This window comes from Plecotus auritus (assembly GCF_963455305.1).
Source record: "Plecotus auritus genome assembly, chromosome: 10".
Taxonomy (NCBI): domain Eukaryota; kingdom Metazoa; phylum Chordata; class Mammalia; order Chiroptera; family Vespertilionidae; genus Plecotus; species Plecotus auritus.
Genome location: NC_137785.1, coordinates 55,589,575 through 55,612,879, shown reverse-complemented (window position 1 = coordinate 55,612,879; position 23,305 = coordinate 55,589,575). Strand labels below are relative to the sequence as shown.

General features: G+C 46.4%; 1 protein-coding gene across 5 annotated transcripts in view; it reads right to left on the bottom strand.

The window, feature by feature from the left end:
- CES5A (carboxylesterase 5A) overlaps positions 1-23,305 on the bottom strand; it is a 168,217-nt gene that overhangs the window by 96,774 nt on the left and 48,138 nt on the right. For all 5 annotated transcript variants that reach the window (XM_080643733.1, XM_080643732.1, XM_080643735.1 and 2 more), the window contains exon 2: positions 1,892-2,009. The gene's annotated coding sequence lies outside the window, so the exon portion shown is untranslated. The remainder of the gene's footprint in view (positions 1-1,891; positions 2,010-23,305) is intronic.

Sequence of the window (23,305 nt, the reverse complement as noted above, 5' to 3'; positions counted from 1 at the left end):
ATCAATAGTTGTCTTTCATGATCAAAGATCATGGTGATACTTTCCCAAAAGATAAGAGAGAATGAAAATCATCATCTACCTAAGATCACAGTAAGCCTCGGTGTCATTTTGGCCAGTCCTATCTAGTATCTGACAACCACTGTCGGGTTGTTGAAGTCCTGAAACCTGCCTAGCCCGGGCCCACTACGGCTGTCCCGCAGAGCCACACTTGGAGAACTTGGTAACAAAAATTCATCTCTTTAAGTACCTGCTACTGGCACATGCCAAGCACTGTTCTAAATAGTTTCCATGCCCTAGCTGGTTTGGCTCAATGGCTAGAGCAACAACCCAAGGACTGAAGGGTCGTGGGTTCAATTCTGGTCAAGGGCAAATATCTCAGTTATAGGTTTGATCCCTGGCCCTGGTTGGGGCACGTGCAACCAATAGAAGTGTCTCTCTCACATTGATGTTTCTCTCTCCCTCTGTCACTCCCCCTTCCTTCCACTTCCTCTAAAAATCAATGGAAAAATATTCTCAGGTGAAGATTGACAATAAATAAGTAAATAAATACATAGTTTTTGTGTGTTATCTCATTTAATCCTTCTGAAATCCCTCCACAGTAGCTATTGCCAACATCCCCATTTTACAGATGAAGTAACGGAAGCCCAAAAGATGGAGTCCTTTGCTCATGGGGCTGGTAAGAATTCAGACCCAAGCAGCCTAACTGCAGAGCACAGAAGCTGAGCTCTGACCCTCTCTGAAGAGCCATCGTTCAGCTAAGCTGGAGGTCAACCGAGGCACAGCTCTTCACAGCTTATCCACAGACCCGGGTTTAGAGACATAGGGTCCCAGAGACAAGTCCTGAGCCTCACTGCCACTCCCCAGGATGGCACTCTGCCAGCAGGTCTGCATACCAGCAAAGCGCCCCTCTGGCCTGCCCCGGTTCTCTCTCCGTGTGCAATGACATCTCTGAAACTTGGTCCGTACACGATGTTCCAGGCAGCCCTTTGAGCTGTGACAGTCCACTACTTCCTTCTCCTTCCCGCCCCACATCCTCACACTCTCGACCAGTCCACATGTCCCTATGCTAATTGCCCTTTCCAACATTAACATTTCCAAATGGCAAGATAAGTTCAGAGTCATTTAAAGGAAAAATAGGCGTACTTGAGACATACTATGAAAATGTTAGGTTTTCTTCTTCTTTTTTTTTTTTAATCTCATCCTTACCCTCCCTCCAGTGGCCTCCTGTTTATTGTTTTTCCCAGGGAAGATCATTTCAGTTCGGTTCCCACTGTTTCATAACACAAGAGCTCAACTTACACACTTCCAAACAGAGGGATGGGCGCTCAGTTTTGTTTTCCTCTTCCCTCAAGAAAAAGCCTCAATCTCAGTTGCAGGCTTAAACAGACTTAACAGCCATAAGCCCCATAAGCTCTGGCATGCCATAAATAGTCCTTTTCATCAGGAGCTGCAAATCACCATTTTACTGTAAAAGCCAAAGCTACGCAGAGAGCTGCCCATCGCACTGAGCCTGGGGCCTTGCATTCTAGTGGCATTTAATAAAGATTTGTTGATGGATCCATTGATCTGGGTCTCCCATATCAGGTGTAGCCTGAGTTCCTTAGAGTTTTTTTAAAGAGATTTCAACTAAGATTTAAAACCACCTCTTAATGCTCCAACCTCTCCATTCCCATAGTCCTTTGGGCCCGGTATCATAGAACCTATTTATAATGCATGAATTTCAAAGCCCCTGTGGGAACCAGAGGGCAAGCAGGCAGGCAGACAGTCCAGTGAAAGTCCCTGCACCATCTGGGCTAGGGCACAATAAGAAGCAATGTCCTCATGACAGCCTGGAGGAGATGAGGGAACCTTTGGATCCTCAGAAAAACGTACATTAACCATTTGGTCTTACCGGTTGGGAGCTTTGGAGTCAGGCATCCTGATTCCACCACCCCGAGCTCTGGGGCCTTAGGCAGGTTACTCAGCGTCTCTGGGCAGCGATTTCCTCATCCACACCAGCACCTGGGCTTCTGTCAGGATCGAATGAGGAAACGTGTGGTGAGCCCCTGAGCTACTTACTCTCTGCATGCCGAAAGCATCGCTCGTGTTTTAAATAATCAGCTTAGCAATACAGCCAAGGAATTTTTACTGTGCTTCTAATTTCGTGAAAATCGGGGGTCCGTATATATCAATTATGGCAACTCAGCTAACCAGAATATTCAACTACATAGAATACCCGCCTCTCCCCAAAAGCCAGACAGATGGGAGCTCGCATGACATATCAAAGTGCTGAGGGTAGTAGAAACAAAGTCGGGATCAGTAAAAAGTGAGTTTAATTGGGACCACAAAACACTCAAGATGCTAAAATAAAAGCACGCCACGCTGTTTTAAATGGAGTTATGGCTCTGGGAACAGGTATGCTATGTAGGAGCTATTCCAACTTCACAAAAAGCCCTTTCCATCAGCATGGGGAAGAAAGAGTGCTGACTGGGTCTCCGTGTTCCTGTTTTAGTCATCAGACTTGCGCAAGAAAAATAAAGGGAGAGGGATGTCTATCTACAATTAGGAAGCCGTTAAAGCCATGTACACACAGCTGTAGATAAAAACACAGGTAAGGCAACTCTTTAAAAAAACATTAAATGTAACATATCCGCAGGCAGAATGAAATGGGTCCCAAAGGCAGTGAAGAAACTTGGTAATAAACTACTGCGCCACCACCCACCCAGAACAGGAGAAGTGGGTGAGGGCCAGGCGATTTCGCATTGAGTCTTGACGTGAGCTTAGGTGAAGGAAGCTTCTTGGGTGACCGAGGAACTAACTTTCAGGGAAAGAGGGGCCGTGAAAGGCCAAGGGAGGGAGTGGCTGAGAGTTCCCCTTGCTCGGCCCTTCTCGCCAGTGACGACATCACGTTCCGAGGAGGGATCGCTGTCAGGGTTAGAATGACCTGGACTACATAAAGAAATCAATTCTGCGAGTGTTTACTGAGCGCCTCCCGTGTCCAAGGCACCATGCCAAGTGAGAGATACAGAGATGGGCAAGACTGGTCCTGGATCTCTGGAAACACCCAGACCACAGGGACAGTAGCTGTGAACACAAGGTAAAGGGCAAATGATGTTGCGGCAGTTACATGCTGAGCACGGGGACACAGGAGGGAGGTGAATTTCCACCCAGTGTATCAGGAAAGGCTTCCTGCAAGAGGTGGCATTTGAGCTGACCTTGAAAGGTGGATAGAAAAAATGCTTCAGGCAGGGTAATGACATTCGTTCATCCATCCACTCATCTATCTACCCATCCATCCATCCATCCATCCATCCATCCATCCACCCAATGAACAAATAGCTATTAACAAATAGCTATTAACAAATAGCTATTAACAAATAGCTACTGATGGCAGAATTTTGAGTAAAAAAAGATAGAATCCCTGTCCTTGAAAGCTGTTAACAGAAGAATCGAACCTTCAGATGTAAATGGCAGTGTGGCAACTGGCCTTGAGGGGTGGTCCAAGGTTCTGCCTGAGGCTCTAACAGGAATGGTAGATCTGGCAGAGAAGTTAGGGGAGGCCTTGCTGAGAAAGTGATGGTGGAACCAAGTACTGAAGGGGGAGCCGGAGACATCCAGGCAAAGAGAGGGGCCTGCAGCATTCCCAACTGAGGGAGTGACATGTTTCAAGGTGAGAAAGAAGAGCTAGGAGAACAAGGGGCTGAAACTCCGTCCAGGAGTCTGGAGCATGGTGTAGGGGGGAAAGTGTGTGGAGATGAGGCCACAGAGCCCAGTGGGGTCTTGAGGGGTCTCCGTGAGAAGCTCCCACCCTTTATTCTAAGAACAATAGACAGTCTTAGGAAGGTTTCAATTGGTTCAATTATATGGAAGGGAGAGAGGAGGTGGGCATGAGAGTTTTATTTTGGAAACATCATCTGGCTGGACTGTACACCAGAGTGGATGAACCAGTGGTCCAGCAAGAGACATGGAAAAGGCCAGGGCCAGGAGAGCAGCAGTGGGAATGAGGAGAAATATTGTCAAGGGCTATTTAGACTGCAAGCTAGATTATGGGGCTTTGGTAAGGAAACGGGAGGTGGCACGGATACACTTGGCTTTCAGGACTGGACAGATTGCAGGGCCAATCACCCAGATAAGGACAATGGGCAAGGGCCATTGTGGCAGAGAGAGATGAGCTGTGGGGATTAAGAGGTTTGAAGGTGTGGTCAATGTATATCTCTGCAGTCAACTATAAGTCCCCCAAGGGAAGGATTCTGTCTCTTACGAAAAATTGTGGCCTTGGCAACTATCAATGTCTGACTGATAGCAAGCGCTCTGAAAATGCTTGCTACTTGAGTAGCTAGTGGGACGAATGCATGACCTTGGTTTTGGACACGTCAAGTCTGAGGCGGTTTAAGACACCTGAGAGATGAGATGTCAGGTACAAAGTTGGAGAGGTGGAACGCTGCTCAGGAGAGAAGTCAGGATGGGAGCTACTGATGCATGACCACCCAAAGAGAGTAGCTCGAGGGAGAGGAACAGGCCCTGGATCCAGCCTCTAGGAATCCTGAGAGGTCAGGGCCAGGCAGCGGAGGGCAGGTGCACGAAGGAGAAAGAGAAAGGGCGGCCAAAGTCAGAGGGAGTCGTTTAAGAATGAGAGAGTGGTCAACGGTGTCGATTGCAAGTAAGATGAGAACTGAAAAATGTCCTTTGGATTTAGCAACACTGAGGTCATCGGTGACCTTTGTGGGAGCTGTTTTTGTGGAGCGACGTGGTGGAAGCCAGATTGGAGGGGGTGAGGAGTGAGGAGTGGGAGGTGATGAAACGGTGACAGGGCGTCGACACAATCTTAGGAGAAGTTTGGCGGTGAAAAGGAGGAGAGAGGTGGGGCGGAAGCTGAGCAAAGGCAGGAGTGTGCTCAGCAGGTCTGAGAAGTGACAATGACCGAAACGTGGCTAGAACAGTGGTTCTTGTCCCTTTTTTTCCTGCCACTACATCCCCTAAGGAACAGACACCCCAGATCATTAAGAGAAATCAGAACATCCAGAGGAGGAGTTGATTTGACTGGAGCAATGAGCTTGACTTTTGGAGACGTCAGTGGGGTAGGGCATGGGTAGGGTAGCTGGAAATATGCTCCTGGGCAGCATCATCAAACTACAGCCACTGACCAAATCCAGCCCCCACCCCCTACCTGTTTTTATATGGCCAGCCCATGAGCTGAGAATGGTTTTTACATTTTTACATGGTTGAAAATAAAAAAGGAGAATAGTATCTCGTGAGATGTGAAAATTATATAAAGTTCACATTTCAGGATCCATAATAAAGTTTTATTGGAACACAGCCACATTCATTGACATACCACCTGTGGCTGCTTTTGCATCTCTACGGCAGACCTGAGTAGTTACGACAGACTGATGGGCCCACAGTCCAAGATATTTATTATCTGGCCATTTACAGAAAAAGTTTGCCAATCCTTGGTCAAGGGCACAGGGAAGCAATCAGAGCAACCTCCTGACGGTCAATATTACGGGAAAGAATCAAGTTAAAGGGGACCAGATTACACTGTGCATTGAGGAAAACAGGTGGCTGGCTATTTGTGGGGTACAGAAGAGATGGCAGCAGTCTAATATCTCTGGGTACAAGATGGGCATTTGTCCCTCCTCCACCAGCATGCCCCCCCTCTTGCCTCTGTCATGAGCAGACCCCCACAAAGGCTCAGCGTAGAGGACACATCTTTAGGGAAACATACCCCTTCCTTTCCCCGACTGAGTCTCCCAGCTGTCTCAGACAAAGCTTCTAGTGCTTCTCCTTTCCATCACTCATCACCATGGTAATTAAATAAATATTTGCAGAATCCTTGGTTTACTGCCTGTCTCTCCCCCTGGACCGGAGGTGCTGTGGTGTTAATGACTAAGAAAGCAGACTGCAGAGACAGGTTGTGTGGTTCAATCCTGGCTCTACCTTTTACTGGCTGGGTAACTGGCTCACTTACCCTCCCCTGGCCTCGATTTCCTGATTAGCAAAATGGGAACACTGAGAGTCCAGATCACTCAGGGCTGTGAGCATTAACTAAGGTAATAAGATGGAAGGTGCATGAAGCAGTGCCTGCAATATACTAAGAGTTCAATAAATATATCATCCTTCCTTTCTTTCTCTTTCTCTTCCCCTCTTAAACCTGAGCGATTGTCCCCATTTTCCTGCACATGAGACAAATCGTGATGGTGCTGCCTGTTCCATCCTGTTTTCTTTGACTTTTCAGCTCTGAAGTCCTCCTGGGTTTGGCAGTCATCTGCCACCTCCTGGGCCTCCTTTGCCCTTATTGTTCTCACTCCAATATGTTTTACTCCTCCTGTGAGCATACTGGCACAGCTAACTCTTTGAGGCCTCCTTGACTAACCTTTCGGCTCAACTGCTGGGCCATTTGTGACCTCAGAGAGAATAAATTCAGAGGCTGCACAATCACCACTCACTCCTGGAGAGTCAGCCACTTGGCAGTGACTGGATTCCTCATTAATGTGGCCTTGTGTGGCTCTTTTATGATGGTTCCTAGACACCATGGTTGAGCCTGTGGCCTAGGAGCTCCCAGGGAAAGGAAGACTGATCAAACCTTATACCTATGACATTCCGCTTCCAAAGGAAAAAGCCCAACCTTTCCAGGGCATAGAGAGAAGACTCTAGGTCTCCAAGGACAGATTCAGCACGTGAAGTGGAAATGTGGATGGCCGGCATAGGGGGCAGGCAAAAGACTGCGGCTAATTCAGATGAAGTTAGATATAAAGTAGGAACACAGTATAGATCTTGGGAGCAAGGCAAAGAACATGTAGGGCTAAAAATGGGCAATCTTGTGAGTCCTGAGTACGGCAATGGCAGCACAGCAGTGATCTGTCTGTGGGCGGGGAACCCAAGGCCAGGAATTCATGAAGGAGGCTCTTGCAGGTATACAGGCATAGATTCATGGGGACCTGCTCTAGTGAAGTGGCCTGGGGTCAGAGGGACATTCTGATGATCACAAGCCGTCGGGGATGCAGACCCTGTCTTACAAAACGTTCTGAACCATGGGGAGGCAGCCAGTTCCAGTGGATGCAGCTCGGAGTCTGAAGTCCGCAGCCGTAGTTCAGAGCCTAGATCCACCACACATTTGGGCAAGTTTTAAAGCACTCCAAAACGTAGTTTTCTCATTAGTGATAGGGAATAATCATTCTCAACCTGCAGGGTTATTGAGAGAATGGGAGGTGAAGAAGGTGAAGCATCTAGCACCAAGTAGATAATATAATTAGTCTTAGGATCGATCAGAGATTCCTGAAACCACTACATGAGGTGTCTCCCCTCCTTTGGGTCTCAGAGTAGAGTCACAAATACACTGAATGAGTGAAAAGAAAAAATTAATATACATACAAACATGCAGGTATACTAGTCATCAAGCACCACCAGGTATAAATATCACTCATGCATGTGCTGAGTGTGGGCCACAAAAAGAGAATGAGGTAGGTCCCTTTCACTAGATAACAAAAAGGTCTGAGGGCCTGATTATGGAAATTTGGGCCAATGGGTTCATAATTTCAAGTTTGTCCATTGGGAGAAGGATGCCTTTTTAATTTGCAGATTGACCGAGAGTAGCCTACTTAGCCCAACATCTCTGTCATTAAGTGGCCTCCTTGACGCTTTGATGCAGGTAACTGTGGCTCTCGATGAATCCTAGGAGACCATTGCTCCAGAATCTCATCTCCTGTAGGGGCCTGTGATGGGGCTGTCGGGCAAGCACAAACTTAATATAGTTGCTCAGATCTAGGGAGGATTATTTCCTATATTGAAAGAGACAGAAACAGGCCCTTATTGAGCATCTGCTGTTTACAAGGCAGGCGCTATGCTAGAGGTTTATCTGCATTGTCTGGAATAATTGTTCCCTTATTCAACAACTAGAGGCCCGGTGCATGAATTCATGCACAAGTGGGGTCCCTCGGCCTGGCCTGTGGGATCGAGCTGAAACCAGCTCTCTAACATTCCCCTAGGGGTCCTGGATTGTGAGAGGGCACAGGCCAGGCTGAGGGACCCCACCAGTGCACAATCCGGGCCGAGGAGGGATGCAGGAGGTTGGCCAGCTGGGGAGGGACTGTGGGAGGGCTCCAGAGCATGTCTGGCCCATCTTGCTCAGTCCCGATAGGCTGGACCCCAGCAGCAAGCTAACCTACTGATCGGATCATCTGGCCCCTGGTGGTCAGTGCACGTCATAGCGAATGGTTGAGTGGCCTTAGCATATCATTAGCATATTACGTTCTGAATGACCGGACACTTAGCATATTAGGCTTTCATTACATAGGATTATGTTTTGAGTTCCAACAGGCACTGTACCAGATGCTACGTATGCACTGGGATCAGGGAGACATAAGTAAACATCATAACCACAGAGTAACCAGTACCACCCGAGAGTGGGTCCAGGGCAGATCACCGGTACCTAACCTGGCCTTCTGTATGAATGAGTGAAACACTCCAGATGGAGGAAAAGCAAGCCTGACAGTGAGAGAGACTGAGAGTTGTTCATTAGGGGAATAGCCAGCAGTTCCTAAGTTTGGAGCAGAAAAACATCTGTAACAGGAAGCCAGGGGTCTGGTCATGGAGGATTCATATGCCTGGAATTTAGCAAATAAAAGCACAGGATGCTAAACCTGATGAACATGATCTTGGACAGGTGATCAAGGTCAACATCCACAGTGATAAGTCATGTGGTTAATGCATATGCTTCCGATGATAGAATGAGCATGGCACTTGAACTCTGTGGTTTTCCTCCCAAAAAAACACATTTCCCCAGTCTAATCATGAGGGGGAAAAAAGTGAGGGACATTCTACAAAATGCCTGGCCAGTAACCCTCAAAACTGCCAACATCATCAAAAACAAGGAATGACTGGAACCCTCATGCACTGCTGGTGGGAATGCAGACTGGTGCAGCCACTGGAGAACAGTATGGAGTTTCCTCAAAAAATTTTTTTTCTTAATGGATCTCCCATTTGACCCAGTAGTCCCATTTCTAGGAATATATCCCAAGAAATCAGAAACACCAATCAGAAAGGATATATGCACCCCTATGTTCATAGAAGCACAATTTATAATAGCTAAGATTTGGAAACAGCCTAAGTGCCCATCAGCAGATGAGTGGATTAAAAACCTGTGGTACATCTACACAATGGTATACTATGCTGCTGTAAAAAAGAAGGAACTCTCACCATTTGCAACAACATGGATGGACCTGGAGAGCATTATGCTAAGCGAAATAAGCCAGTCAGAGGAGATAAATATCACATGATCTCACTCATTTGTGGAATATAATGAACATCATAAACTGATGAACAAAAATAGAACCAGAGACATAGAAGCATCAAACAGATCGTCCAACCTAAGAGGGAAGGTGGTGGGGGGTGGGGAGGGGAGTAAGAGATTAACCAAAGGACTTATATGCATGCATATGAGTATAACCAATGGACGCAGACAGTAGGGGGATGCGGGCATGCGCTGGGGGATGGGAGCGGCTGGGGAGAGGTCAATGGGGGGAAAAAGGAGACATATGTAATACTTTAAACAATAAAGAATTTAAATTAAAAAAAAAAGCAAGGAATGACTGACAGGAGGAACCTGAGGGAGCATAACAACTAACTGTGATGTGCTGCCCTGGATGGGCTCCCGGAACAGAGGAGGCCATTCGGTAAAAACGAAGGAAATCTAATAAAGTTGAACTTTAGTTAATGATAATATACCAACATTAGTTCATTAATGGTGACCAATGTATCATACTGACATAAGACATTAATGTTTATGTAACTCTGTACTAACTTCATCATTTTTCAATGCATCTAAAATGTGGCTCTGTGGTTGAGCATCGACCCATGAACCAATAGGTCCCGGTTTGATTCCTAGTCAGGGCATATGCCTGGGTTGCAGGCTCAATCCCTAGTAAGGGGCATGCAGGAGGCAGCCAATTGATGTGTCTTTCTCATCAATGCTTCTATGTCTCTATTCCTCTCCCTTCCTCTCTCTCTAAAATCAATAAAAACATTTAAACAGCCCTCTTATCTCCTATGTTAAACAGGAATTTCAGATACTCAATATTTTATTTAGTATAAGTACATGCCATGCAATCTTTGGAGCATGGTGGGAAAAATTATTTGTCGTTTGAGATTTCAATTTGACCAGATGTCCTGGAAACCCTTGCCTAGGAATGAAGGTCACCCTGGGAGGAGTGAGAAGAACAGTGAGGAGCTACTGAAGGATCACAGGTGGGAAGGGACATGCTACACAGCTTATACAGGAGATAGACAGGTGAGGACATGGAGGCTCGGTGACGTTGCCAGAGTGCCCAGCAGGCTCTCAGTGGGGAGTCAGGGTCTGAACACAGGCCTGTCTCACCCCAAGCCCATGTCTACCCATTACACTCAGATGCCTCACAGAACTCTTTCTAGAAACATCAGCAAGAATTTACTCCTGCTGGCAAAGAATAAAGGAGGATCAAGAGCAGATGTGGCGTGTGGAGGACTCCAGCAAAAGCAGGTGAGTATTTCTGAGCACCAAAACTCAGGGCTTCCCCAATCGCAAGGCCTGCTGGGTACAAACTCCCCACTGATGTCCCCCCTCCCTGCCTCTCTGCCTCTCAGAGCCATGAACTGGGAAGTTGGAAGGGCCCTTCAGAGTCATTCGCCTAGCATCCCCCTTTGAGCACCATTACCGTGCACAGTTGTCCCCACAGATGTCACCCCTTTCTTTGGTCTAGCTCCTAACTATTGGCTCAGGCTTGTGGCGGTCCCCCCGCATCTTGAATTCCCACTTCCCTTCTGCTTGGGTGTCAGACAGCAGCTTAGCAAGCTCAGTAGAGCTCTGTGTTAAGTAAGAGTCAGTGGCCTCTGAGCCAGGGCCCAAAGGCTCTTCTGTGTGACAAGAGAAACTCTGTAATGTGTTTTCCTGCTGCTCGGGGATCTTTCTGTCTTACCACCTCCTCACCTTGCTCCAAATACATGCTGCTGTTTTATACCTGGGTTCCCACAGATAAGGTTGAGTAACTGCATAGACATGAGCACAGCCCAAGGGTTGCTTTTGTGTTTTTTTTTGTGTGTGTGTGTGTTTTGTTTTTTTTTTTTTTGAAGTAGCATGTAAGGGAAGGCAGAGGGGCAACACAAGGGTGGCGTGTACTCGGCCAGCACAGTCTCCTACAGGAAGATTTGACGCCAGCCAGCTGCTTCAGGCCCCTGCCGGGCTGTTTCTCAGGGAACAGCCATCCGCTGGGGCTTGCCAGCTCTGGGAGACAGAGAGGGCAAAGCTCTGGCTTGCTGCGTGCCTACCTCTAACACATCCCCCCATGAAACCACCAGCATCCAGGGCCCTGCCAGGGATGGGGGTGGGAGAAAGTGTCCGGCAATCCTCTTTTCTCTAGAAATGGGATTGGAAATGGGGTAATCGTCTAAATGGGCAGTCCAGATGAGTCGATAAACATAACTCCCATTTTTATGACGGCGATAAGGCTGCCTGAGTGAGCGTAATCCCTCTCCCGGGCTCCAGGAGATTGCAAGGGAGTCAGCCACCACCCTGCCCGCTGCCACCACGGCTGCATTAGTCTGATGGGACTAGGCACGGAGCTCTAGATGGACGGCATTTCATAATGGCATTTAAAAGCACGGGTCCTGGGGTCACACTGCTGGCTGAGCTGTTCCCTTGGCACTGCCCTCCTGCTCCCCCACACACTGATGGGGCATAGATGGTCCAAAGGCAGGGCTGCCCTCAGTCATGTAAGGTGTCAGGAAAGAGTTCAATTTGGAAGGGCTCTTGGAAACATGGTATAATGGGAAAACCTCTGGGTTCTGGCCCTAGCCAATCCACTAACTCGAGGCCTCAGTTTCCTCAGCTGCATTAGGTAATCGCTATGGTTGCTTCCTGCTCCCCCATGTACAAGACCCACAGATTCATGACTCTCCCAGCCAGCCAGGAATTCCACCCTTACAAAGTCATTCCTTTGTGTTTTAAAGGCTATTTCATCTTTCACACCGCCCTACGGAGTTACAATCTTCCCTTTTATTAATGAACACCTTTTGGGAGAGGGTGACCTAGAGCAGCTGGCAGCAAGGCCCAGAGGGAGTTAGACAAGCAGGGGAGGTGTACCAGAAAGATGCAAGGGGTTCAGGAAGGAAGGTCGGAAAACTCCCACAGCCTATCATCTGGGGCCCAAGATGTGGGCAAAGTCCACACTGATAATGGAGGAAGCCCAGGCAGGTGAACCACAGATCAGGGCAGCGGGTTCTGCTAGTGGCACTCAGGGACCTTAAGACAAGTCATGACCCTGTGCCCCCATTTGGCTCCTCACTGGAGGATTCACCTTTCCATTCACTTGTTTACTCAAGCACTGCTCAGCCAGGAGGCCTTGAGGTACAACAAAATTAAGACTGGATTTAGATTCAGAAGCTGGGCCCTCGCGACAGTCACATTCACTTGTCACATGACACGGAGTAAGGCATGTCAGCATTCTGAGCCAGCAAAATAAGGCGAGGGTTTCCACCTTGCACACACCTCTAGGGGGCGCCATTCCCGAGGAAGCCTACCTCAGTGGCGCCGGCCAGACTGGGCAATGCACAACTGGCACAGCCAGATTCGACCCTGCTTATAGTTAAAAACATCCAATGGCATAAGATTCATGAGTGATGGACACTACGGTACGATTATATTGGTTATATTCTAGAAAGGGATGCTAGGTCCCTGAAAGACATTTGCGAAAACCTAAAATTTAATGGCATCAAGTTTTGCGTTCTATCCAATTCAGCCACGGCGGGACAGTGGAGCAATTCATTTCATCACCCCAATGCTGTCACTGGGGTTCAGACGACAGAAACCACAGGGAAGTATAAGCTAAGTAAGAGTTGTGGTCCCAAGCCCAGGATGAGGCAAACACCCTTTATTATGTGTCTACCTGGTCCCAAGACCATTCTGCACCCCCTCACTATTCCCTTCTCAAAATACCCTTCATTATAAGACACTCCCAGAGTGTCAGATAAGGCAGGAGGATGTCAGGACAGACTTCTCAGGTCAGGACAGAAAGACAGGGATCAGACGCAGTCCAAAAGGAGTTTCCCCGGATTTCACACCCCCTCACACACAAACTCGCCACCAGCTCAGGGGCAGCAGGTCCTAAGAGTGCCCTTCCCTCTCAGCCTTCCATGGGCCCGTTTGCCTGGGAAAGGAGGAAAAAACCCTTTTTCATGGCGCTGCCACACTGCCCACTACCTCACTGGTTCCAAAGCCCTCTCACTCTCCCTGTCAGGCCAGGCAAGTTAGAAATGTTAAGTCATATATTGCCCCTTGACCTACTACGGCCTTTCCTATGGTGGCGGGGGGAGGGGTGATGAAAATGGGAAATACTAAAGGCACTGGTCCCCACCCTTCTATTTCTCCTTTCACTGCCATCTTCACCAGATGCCTCCTAATGTGACGCCCTGGTTCCAAGACCCTTTGACCTCCACACGACGCCTCTTAGAGCTATTGCTCTAAAACACAGCTCTTGCCTGGCACATACTTGCGTCACAGACTGCACAGCGCCCCCTCTCACCACCCCCCCCACCCCGCCCCGTGCACAGATGACAACATCTCAGGTACAAGTTTGTTTGCAACCTCACCTCTGGCTACTTCCTCCCGTGTAGCCTACACTGCTGTCCCACCGGGTGGCTCTCTCCATTCCTGAGTCACGCATTCATTCATACAGTGCATGATTAGATGGGCATGTGAGGTGCATCGGGCAGTGTGCTGGGCCCCGGAAATGTAGCAGAGAGCAAACCCAGCCAAGCATCCCGGAGCTTAGATCCTTTCAGGGAAAACAGACATCAATCAAATGGCCACAAAACTAAATGTACGCTTACAAGCTGTGGTATTTGATAAGGAAATGTGTTCTGCGATTAGCCAAGGAGGAAGTGCTGCAGTAGTCTGGGGAATCAGAGAAGTTTTCCCTGAAGAAGGGATAGTTGAGCTGATGGGTGAAAAGTGAGAAGCATGAATTAGGCAAATGAGGCGGGAGTGGCAGCAGCCACAGAAGAGAGGATTCCAGGCAGAGGGGGCTGCCTGGGCCTGGGCCTGTGAGGAGCAGAAAGCCTGGACAGAGGTGGGGGTGCTGGTCTGCGATGGAACTAGGGAGGTCGCCCGGGGTCAGATTATGAGGGGTCTTAGAGGCTCTGCTGAGGATGTGGTTCTTTATCCTAAGAGAAATTAAAAAATATGAAAAGGTTTTAAGCAGAGGAGGAGGGTAGTTTGGGGAGCATGAGACACGATCAGATTTGCGCTTTAAGGTGCTTGCTCCGGCTGCTGTGAGGTAAAGGGGTTGGGGACCCAGAGTGGATGTGGGAGCTCAGTGAGGAGGAAACGATATCCATCTCACTTGGACTGGGGAGTTGGGAGTGGAGAGTGATCCTAGCAAATGAATTTCCCAAACCAGAGCTTACCAACCAGATGGATGGGCGGTGCCCTCTGGAAAGACAGAACACCGAAAGATGACCAGATCCGGGTGAAAAGATCCTGAGATCAGTGTGGGATATATGGGTTGAGGGAGCCTCTCAGACCCCCAAGAGGAAAGATCAGTGATAGATGGGTCTGGGGTGAAGACGTACATTTAGAGAGCCCTCTGCACACAGCATTCATGGTCACGTCTGCCAGTACCGTCTGAGTGCTTCACACCACCACTCAGTCACCTTCTCTCCCCAGGTGCCCCATGCAGGGAGCGCAGGTCCTGGATCTGCTCCTGCTGCCATAGGGCCTCTTGTACCATTTGATGGTCTGTCACTCCCTTACATGTTTCCCCCCACGTGGGTGGCTCTCCTCCTGACATCCTCAACACGCCAAGCAGAGCCTGGCTCTTGAGTGAGCAGTCAGATCAGGCCCATCACAAAGCCCAGTGCACTGTGGTTCTGAAAGCAGGAGAGAATGCAGGCCCAGATCCAAGAGCCTCATCTAAAATCCGGCCTCAAGGAAATGGTCCCACTCCTTAACCCTACTACCCAGAAACCAAGATAGGTACAGAAATTTTTTAAAAAGAGAATGGTATGCAGTTTTCCCATGGATACTATGGATAAGCGAGCAACTGGATATTTATTGGGAATGTATTTCTCTTTCGTGAAAGACTTTGCAAGGTAGCCCTGACCAGTTTGGCTCAGTGGATAGAGTGTCGGCCTGCGGACTGAAGGGTCCCAGGTTCGATTCCAGTCAAGGGCATGTACCCTGGTTGCGGGCACATCCCCAGTAGGAGGTGTGCAGGAGGCAGCTGGTCGATGTTTCTCTCTCATCGATGTTTCTGGCTCTCTATCCCTCTTCCTTCCTCTCTGTGGAAAATCAATAAAATGTATTTTTTTAAAAAGACTTTGCAATGTGCAGACAGGTAAAGAAATGAGTAAATATGGGGTTTTTAGAGAGCTTCTAGCACAATCTTGTACTCAGAACCAGAGCTCTGATAAAATTCAAAACAAAGTTGTGCATTATTCCACGTGAGAGACCCATAAGGAAATAAAAGCCTGAGCCCTCAAGGGGGTTGTAATCTCAAGTAGGACAAAGATGGATAAAAAGTTAACTTGATCAATGCAGGCAGAGCCACACTCCCCTGCCCGGTGCCTTTTCTCAGTTAGGAAAAGATACCCTTCCTCCGAGCAGACACGGCCCCTCTGTGGGTCACATGATTGGATTTAAGACCATGTCCCCCTGCCCTGGCCAGATGTCCCTGTGCAGCGCACACCCTGTACATGCAATGGGACTTGTTCATAGGGAAAGAACAATATAGAATGTGCAAGCTGGAGCATAGGTAGGGATGACCGGGTAAGGAAAGAAGAAACAGCTGCAAGGAAGGCCAGAGGCATGTCGGGGACAACACAGGTTTGACCCCTGAGGAGTAAGAAAATGAGATTGCAACGTTGGGTTGGAGAGTTATTAGAGAAGGTCCCAAACACCAGGCTGAGGACATGTACTGATCCCGTAAGAGCTCAGCATTGTCTAGGGACAGACATACCCTCTGTGATGGTTAATTTTATGTGTCAACCTGAATGGGCCTCGAGGTGCCCAGATTAAACACTGTTTCTCATACAGTGCATGATTAGATGAGCGTGAGTGATGGGCGTTAGATGGGCGTTAGTCTGGGGATGTGAGTGATGTTTTCGGATGAGATTGGCATTTGAATCCGTGGTCAAGTAAGATTGCCCGCCAGATTCAGGTAGGCATCGTCCAATCCTCTGAGCACCTGAACAGAACAAAAGATGGAGGAAGAAGGAATCTGCTCCTTTTGTCCTGCCTCACTACTTGAGCTCATTTCATCTGCTGGGATTTACATCATTAGCTCCCCTGGTTCTCAGGCCTTCTGACTCAGACTGGGGCCACACCACTGGCTTTCCTGGACCTCCAGCCTAAAGGCAGCATATCATGGGAAAGATTAGACAGCTAGATGGACGGATGGACGGTCAGACAGACAGATTAGATAGATCCCATCCATTCTGTTTCTCTGGAGAATCCTGACTATGACACCCTCTTTTCCCCAAAGCACCCAGCATTAGGGCTCACCAAAGTACCCATGTGCACCCTGAAGGTCCATGCAGGATACACCATTGGACAAGAAAACAACTTCATAGTTTTCTGCTGACATGAATCCCCAAATATTAAGATAATCCCTTGCATTTGTAACCGACCTAAAAAGTATATTTTATACCCGATATATTTATTTTTGCAATAAGATCATTTGATTAATAGGATGAGAAAAGAGAACAATTAAGGGCCTTGGCAAAGATCAAAGAGAAAATCCACAGTGGCAACGTTGGGACTGGGACCCAGGTCCCTTATTCAGAATCCCAGGGTGTACGGCCTCCCTGCACTCGCCTCGGCCGGGTCCTCTGTCACCAGCCACCCCACTGACGATGAGAGTCTGCTGGCCCTGGGACCTTTCCAAGAAAAGACGGAGCTTCCAAACAAGCAGTAATGAAATCTATTATGCCAAGAATAGTTAAGGGGTGGTGGGGGTTAACCCAAGAAATAAATGTATGGTGGGTACTTCATTAACATCAAGGGGAAGAATTCCCCGTGGGTTTTGCAGTCTCATTTTCCGAGCTTGTCAAATGCCAGCAGCAAGCCAGTCTGGCTACACTGTGAACGTGGCTCTATCTTATTTTTGTAGTGTTTTGCGGATTGCAGTAACCTTTGTTTTCTTTCCCCCAAATGGACGAAAACATATCACCTTTAAGCTTCCCGGTGTATCATTCAAAAGAATTCCCTGTTCAACTTGGACTTCTGCTATCAGAAGCCATCTTTTTTTCTCCAAGAAAGAACATAAAGTTATTTTTATCACCATACTACAAGATATGTGATCAAAATATAATTAAAAAAAACAATGAAATGGAAGATTTTCCAATATGTTGTGCAAAGCATAAGAAGCATGAAGTTCAAAGACTAATTCTCAGCTATCACATGCACATTCTCCCCCGCCCCAACCTCCTTTTTTTTAAAGCTTCATCCTTTTGTTACTAAGGAAGTTGGAATGAAAGGAAATTCATCTTTTTCTCAAAGACCCATCTGTCACTGCTGAGCTTCTCCACACCTGAATTCACACATCTCCCGTATCACAACCATGGCCACCATGGTAACCACTCATGACATCATAAAGACAATGTCATAGCAGAAGAAACAAGAGCTACTTGAGACCCTGTTGGATGCAAATGTCCTATATGAGCTAAGGGGCTCACAGGAGCAAAGGGAAGTTTGTCTCGAGCTTTTAGCGCAGAAGTGATTTTGAAATCTATTCTTATATTTCAGTATTTATTGGCTTTCAAAACATCTTACTGCCCAGGAGCCTATGGATATGGTCAAAGAGCCATGACATTGCTAAAAGGGCACCACAGCACCTGTACCTGAAAGCAAATTAGTGAGAACAGTGGATTCCAGCCTAAAGACATAAATTCCTAACCACAGTTAGACCTCCAGGGTAATTCTGATTGTCGTCAAGAGAGGGGCTCTTGGAAAGGCTCCATGGTTTTATAGAAAACAATGGGTTCCCAGAAAGTCTTTTTCTCCTTCTACCTTTTCTTACCCAAAATAAATGCTCACAGCCTCGAGGCAAGGTTAACAGCTATGAATAGCTTTGTGGACAGCAGCCAAAGGAAGAATGGACATGCCGTGAGTATGTGACATGTATACAACGCAAGCTTCCCAGAGAAGAATGGAAGTGCTTTGCAGTCGGACACTGGTGAGATGTGAGATGAATGTTAACATCCGCTTTCCACAAGCATTCTTCTCTGCGAACAGCCCTAGCTTTGGGATTAAATTTTTTTCTTCCGAATACTATTAGGTATATCAGGCTCTCAAAACATGGATTTCAAGTTGGAGACGTCAAAGTGCATTACAGGAATACCTCGCTTCATTGTGCTTTGCTTTATTGCACTTCGCAGATAACGCATTTTATGCAAATTGAAGGTTTGTGGCGACCCTGCACGGAGCAAGTCTATCAGTGCCATTTCTACAATACCACTGGCTCACTTTGTGCCTCTGTGTCATATTTTAGTGATACTTGCAATATTTCTAACTTTTCCATTATTATTATATTTATTAGGGTGATGTGTGGTCAGCGATCTTTGATGTTACTGTTGTAATTGTTTGTGAACTGCACCCACATCAGACGGCAAACTTAACTGATCAATGATGGGTGTGTTACAACTGCTCCATCGACCAGACCAGCTGTTTTCCTGTTTTTCTTCCCCTCTTTGGGCCTCCCTAGCCCCTGAAACACAATAGTATTGGAATTGGGACAATTAATTATCCTACACTAGCTTCTAAGTGTTCAAAGGAAAGGTCACATGTCTCTCACTTTAATTTAAAAGCTAGTAATGATTAAGCTTATTGAAGAAGGCATGCCGAAAGCCAAGATAAGCCAAAAGCTAGGCCTCTTATACCAAACAGTTAGCCAATTTGTGAATGCAAAAGAAAAGTTCTTGAAGGAAATTAAAAGTGCTACTCCAGTGAACACACAAATGAGAAGAAAGTGAAACGGCATTATGGCTGATATGGAGAAAGTTTTAGAGGTCTGCATAGAAGATTAAACCGGACACAATATTCCCTTAAACCAAAGTCTAATCTCTTGTCCTCACTCTCTTCGGTTCTATAAAGGCTGAGAGAGGTGAGGAACACCAGAAGCAAAGTTTGAAGCTAGCAGATGATGGCTCAAGAGATTGAAAGAAAGAAGCCATCTCCATAACATAAAAGGTGAAGCAACAAGTGCTTACTAGAAGCTGCAGCATGTTATCCAGAAGATCTGGCTGAGATAATTAATGAAGGTGGCTACCCTAAACAACAATTTTCAATGTAGAATAAAGAGCCGTGTATCAGAATAAAATGCCAACTATGACTTCCATCACTCGAGAGGTCAATGCCTGACTTCAAACCTTCAAGGGACAGGCTGACTCTCTCATTAGGAGCTAATGCAAGTGATGACTTTTTAAGTTGAAGCCAGTGTTCATCTACCATTGCAAAAACCCTAGGGCCCTTAAGAATTGTGCTACATCTACCCTGCCTGTGCTCTATAAATGAAACAACAAAGCTTGGATGACAGCGCATCTGTTTACAACATGGTTTACTGACTATTTTAATCCCACTATTGAGACCTACTCTTTTTTTTTTTTTAATATATTTTATTGATTTTTTACAGAGAGGAAGGGAGAGGGATAGAGAGCCAGAAACATCGATGAGAGAGAAACATCGATCAGCTGCCTCCAGCACACCTCCCACTGGGGATGTGCCCGCAACCAAGGTACATGCCCTTGACCGGAATCGAACCCGGGACCCTTCAGTCCGCAGGCCAACGCTCTATCCACTGAGCCAAACCAGCTAGGGCGAGACCTACTCTTCAGAACAAAAGGTTCCTTTCAAAATATTACCGTTCATTGACAATGCACCTGGTCAGCCAACTGCTCTGATGGAGATGTGGACAACCAGATTAATGTTGTTTCCATGCCTACTAATATCACATCCATTCTGCAGCCCATGGATCAAGGAGTAATTTCAACTTTCAAGTCTTTTTTAAGAAATACATTCCATAAGGCTATAGCTGCCACAGAGAGTGATTCCTCTGATATATCTGGACAAAGTAATTGAAAGCCTTCTAGAAGGAACGTACCATCCCGATGCCATTAAGAACACTCATGATTCATGGGAAGAGGTTACAATAGCAATGTTAACAGGCGTTTGAAAGAAATTGATTTCAACCCTCATGGATGACTTTGAGGGGTTCAAGACTTCAGTGGAGGAAGTAACTGCAGATGTGGTGGAAATAGCTGAAGCACTAGAATCAGACGTGGAGCCTGAAGATGTGACTGCATTGCTGCAATCTCATGATAAAATTGTCATAGATAACAACAACAAAGATTTTTTTAAATGTCATGGGTGAGGGGTTGCCTCTTTTTAAAAAATATTTTGTTTTTATTCATTTCAGAGAGGAAGGGAGAAGGAAAGAGAGATAGAAAGATCAACGATGAGAGAGAATCATTGACTGGCTGCCTCCTGCGCACCCCCTACTGGGGATCGAGCCCACAACCAGGGCATGTGCCCTTGACCGGAATCGAACCCAGGACCCTTCAGTCCACAGGCCAACACTCTCTCCACTGAGCCAAACTGGCTGTGGCAGGAATTGCTTCTTATGGATGAGCAAAGAAAGTGGTTTCTTGAGATGAAATCTACTCCTAGTAAAGATGCTGTGAAGACTGTTGAAATGACAACAAAGGGTTTAGCATATCACATAAACTCAGCTGATAAAGCAGCAGCCACGTAGGGTTGGAGAAAAGTTCTCCTGTGGGTAAAATGCTATTAAACAGTGTTGCACGCCATGAAGAAGTCACTTGGAAAAGGAAGTGTCAATCAATGTGGCAAACTTCATTGCTGTCTTATGTTAAGAAATTGCCACAGCCACCACAACCTTCGGCAACCACCACCCTCATCAGGCATAGGCCATCAACGTCAAGGCAAGACCCTCCTCCAACACACCCTCCGCCAACAAAAAGGTTACAACTCACTGAAGGCTCAGATGATGATTAGCATTTTTTTAGTAATGAAGGATTTTTAAATTAAGGTATGTACATTTTTAGACATATGCTATTGCATGCTTAATGGACTATAGTATAAACATGATTTTTATATGCACCAGGAAACAGAAAAACTCATCTGACTCACTTTATTGAGATATTCACTTTATTAAAACCACTGCGTCTTTCCCCCCACCTCTTCTTTCACAAGATGCTATTGTAAAATTCAGGCTGCTTTAATCTTTGTGAGTGAAGAAAACAGAAATGAAAAGTGCCGCTTGAAGAGGAACTGAACTCACAACAATCTGGGAGCGAAAAAGCAAACATTACCCAGGGAGCTCCTCAGTTTAATTACTGGCCTGGAAAGTCCAATTTACATGTTTTTAATTAGCCACAGGAAAACTCGCCTATTATTCTCTAAATACAAAATGTAAAAAGCAAGCAGAAAATGGGGGAGAAATGGCTTAAGAAAGTCCAAGGATTAATCTTTGCATTCTACTCACCCCCACCTCCCTGAATCTGGGAATATAAATTGTCACAAGGTGCTTCTGTGAACAAAAATTTATTTTGACCATTAATTTGCCAAAAACAGAGGGCTCTAATAAAGTTATATAGGATTGTACATAAACAAAATAACACAACTGTATTTCCTCCTGAAATGCAGGAAATCAAACTGCATGAAATGTTTGCTGAATGAATGAATGAATGAATGGGTGACTAAAAGTTTCAGGGCTTCTTCACTCATCACAGCTTTTAACAACCTTAAACTTTTACTTGCATTTTAAAAGTAAATCAATTTGTTTTGCTTGTCTATCTTGTGTTGTCAGTTTGGGCCAACAAAAAAAAGAAGAGCAAAATTAATTTTAATTCACTTTAATTTCAAAAATGTGTCCCTCTAGATTTCTAACAAGTAGAATTCTAAAAATGATTGGGCATTCCCAACGCTTCAAGGAGCCTTCAAATGGCTATAACTGACACCTGGGGATAAAGCACTTTTATTTATTTATTTATTTATTTATTTATTTATTTTTAAATATATTTTATTGATTTTTACAGAGAGGAAAGCAGAGGGATAGAGAGTTAGAAACATTGATGAGAGAAATATCCATCAGCTGCCTCCTGCACACCCCCTACTGGGGATGTGCCCACAACCAAGGTACATGCCCTTGACTGGGATCGAACCTGGGACCCTTCAGTCCGCAGGCCAATGCTTTATCCACTGAGCCAAACTGGTCAGGGCGATAAAGCACTTTTAAAAAATATATTTTTTTATTGATTTCAGAGAGGAAGGGAGAGGGAGAGAGAGAGAGAAACATCAATGAGAGAGAATCATGGATCGGCTGCCTCCTGCATGTCCCTTACTGGGGAATTGAGCCCGCAACCCTGGCATGTGCCCTGACCAGAATCGAACTGTGACCTCCTGAGCCACATTGGCCAGGTGGGAGAAAGCACATTTGATATAAAGGAATAGCATTTCGATTAAAGCTGGAGCCCCTTACTCAACCCACTAACAAGTCAGCAATTGTTCAAGCAGGTCTAACTGAGTCCCTGCAATAGGCAAGGAACTCTGTTAAATGCTTTGGGGGAGAAAAATATGTCAATATATTGTTCTTAAGGAGCTTGTTAAGAGAGAGAGAACACTACAAACATGTAGAACCTATTGGTCACCATCAATACATGCTTTGAAAGTTCTAAGGAACAGGAGACCACTTTTGAGTAGGGAGACTATTGGGGCTTCAGAGAAACATAACAGTTAATCTGAGAGGATTCAGCAAGAATCAGCGGAGAGGCATATTGTGTGCAATGCCCCAGAGACAGAAACTTGGGATATAGTTAGAATAATGAGCAGAGGAACAGCTTTGCTGAGTGTCTGTGATGGCCAGGCTGCAAAACAGAAAGAGGGTCTTACCGGTCAAAGCCATGTACCCGAAACTGGATATTCTGATCAACCTGTCATTCCAGGGTCTGAGTGTAAGCTGGAAGAGAGAAGGAAAGGGATGGGAAGGGCCTATAGTGAGAGTTCAAAAGGAGACACCCACAGTTTAAGACAGAGACACAGTCACTGTGAGTTTTTCTGCCAGGAGCCACAAAAGGAAGAAGAAACATAGTCAATTATTAAGCCGCTGGGCTTTGAGAACCGGCTCAACTTGGTCCTGTCAGTCAGGAAGGAGTTTTCTGGGGTTGCCAGAGGTGCAGAAGCGTTCCCCCAGTAGCATCTTAGAGGCATCTCTTTGCTTCTGACACTTAAGCCAACCATGACATATTAGAATGCACTGGCTGCTGCCTCTGGGATGGCCACAAC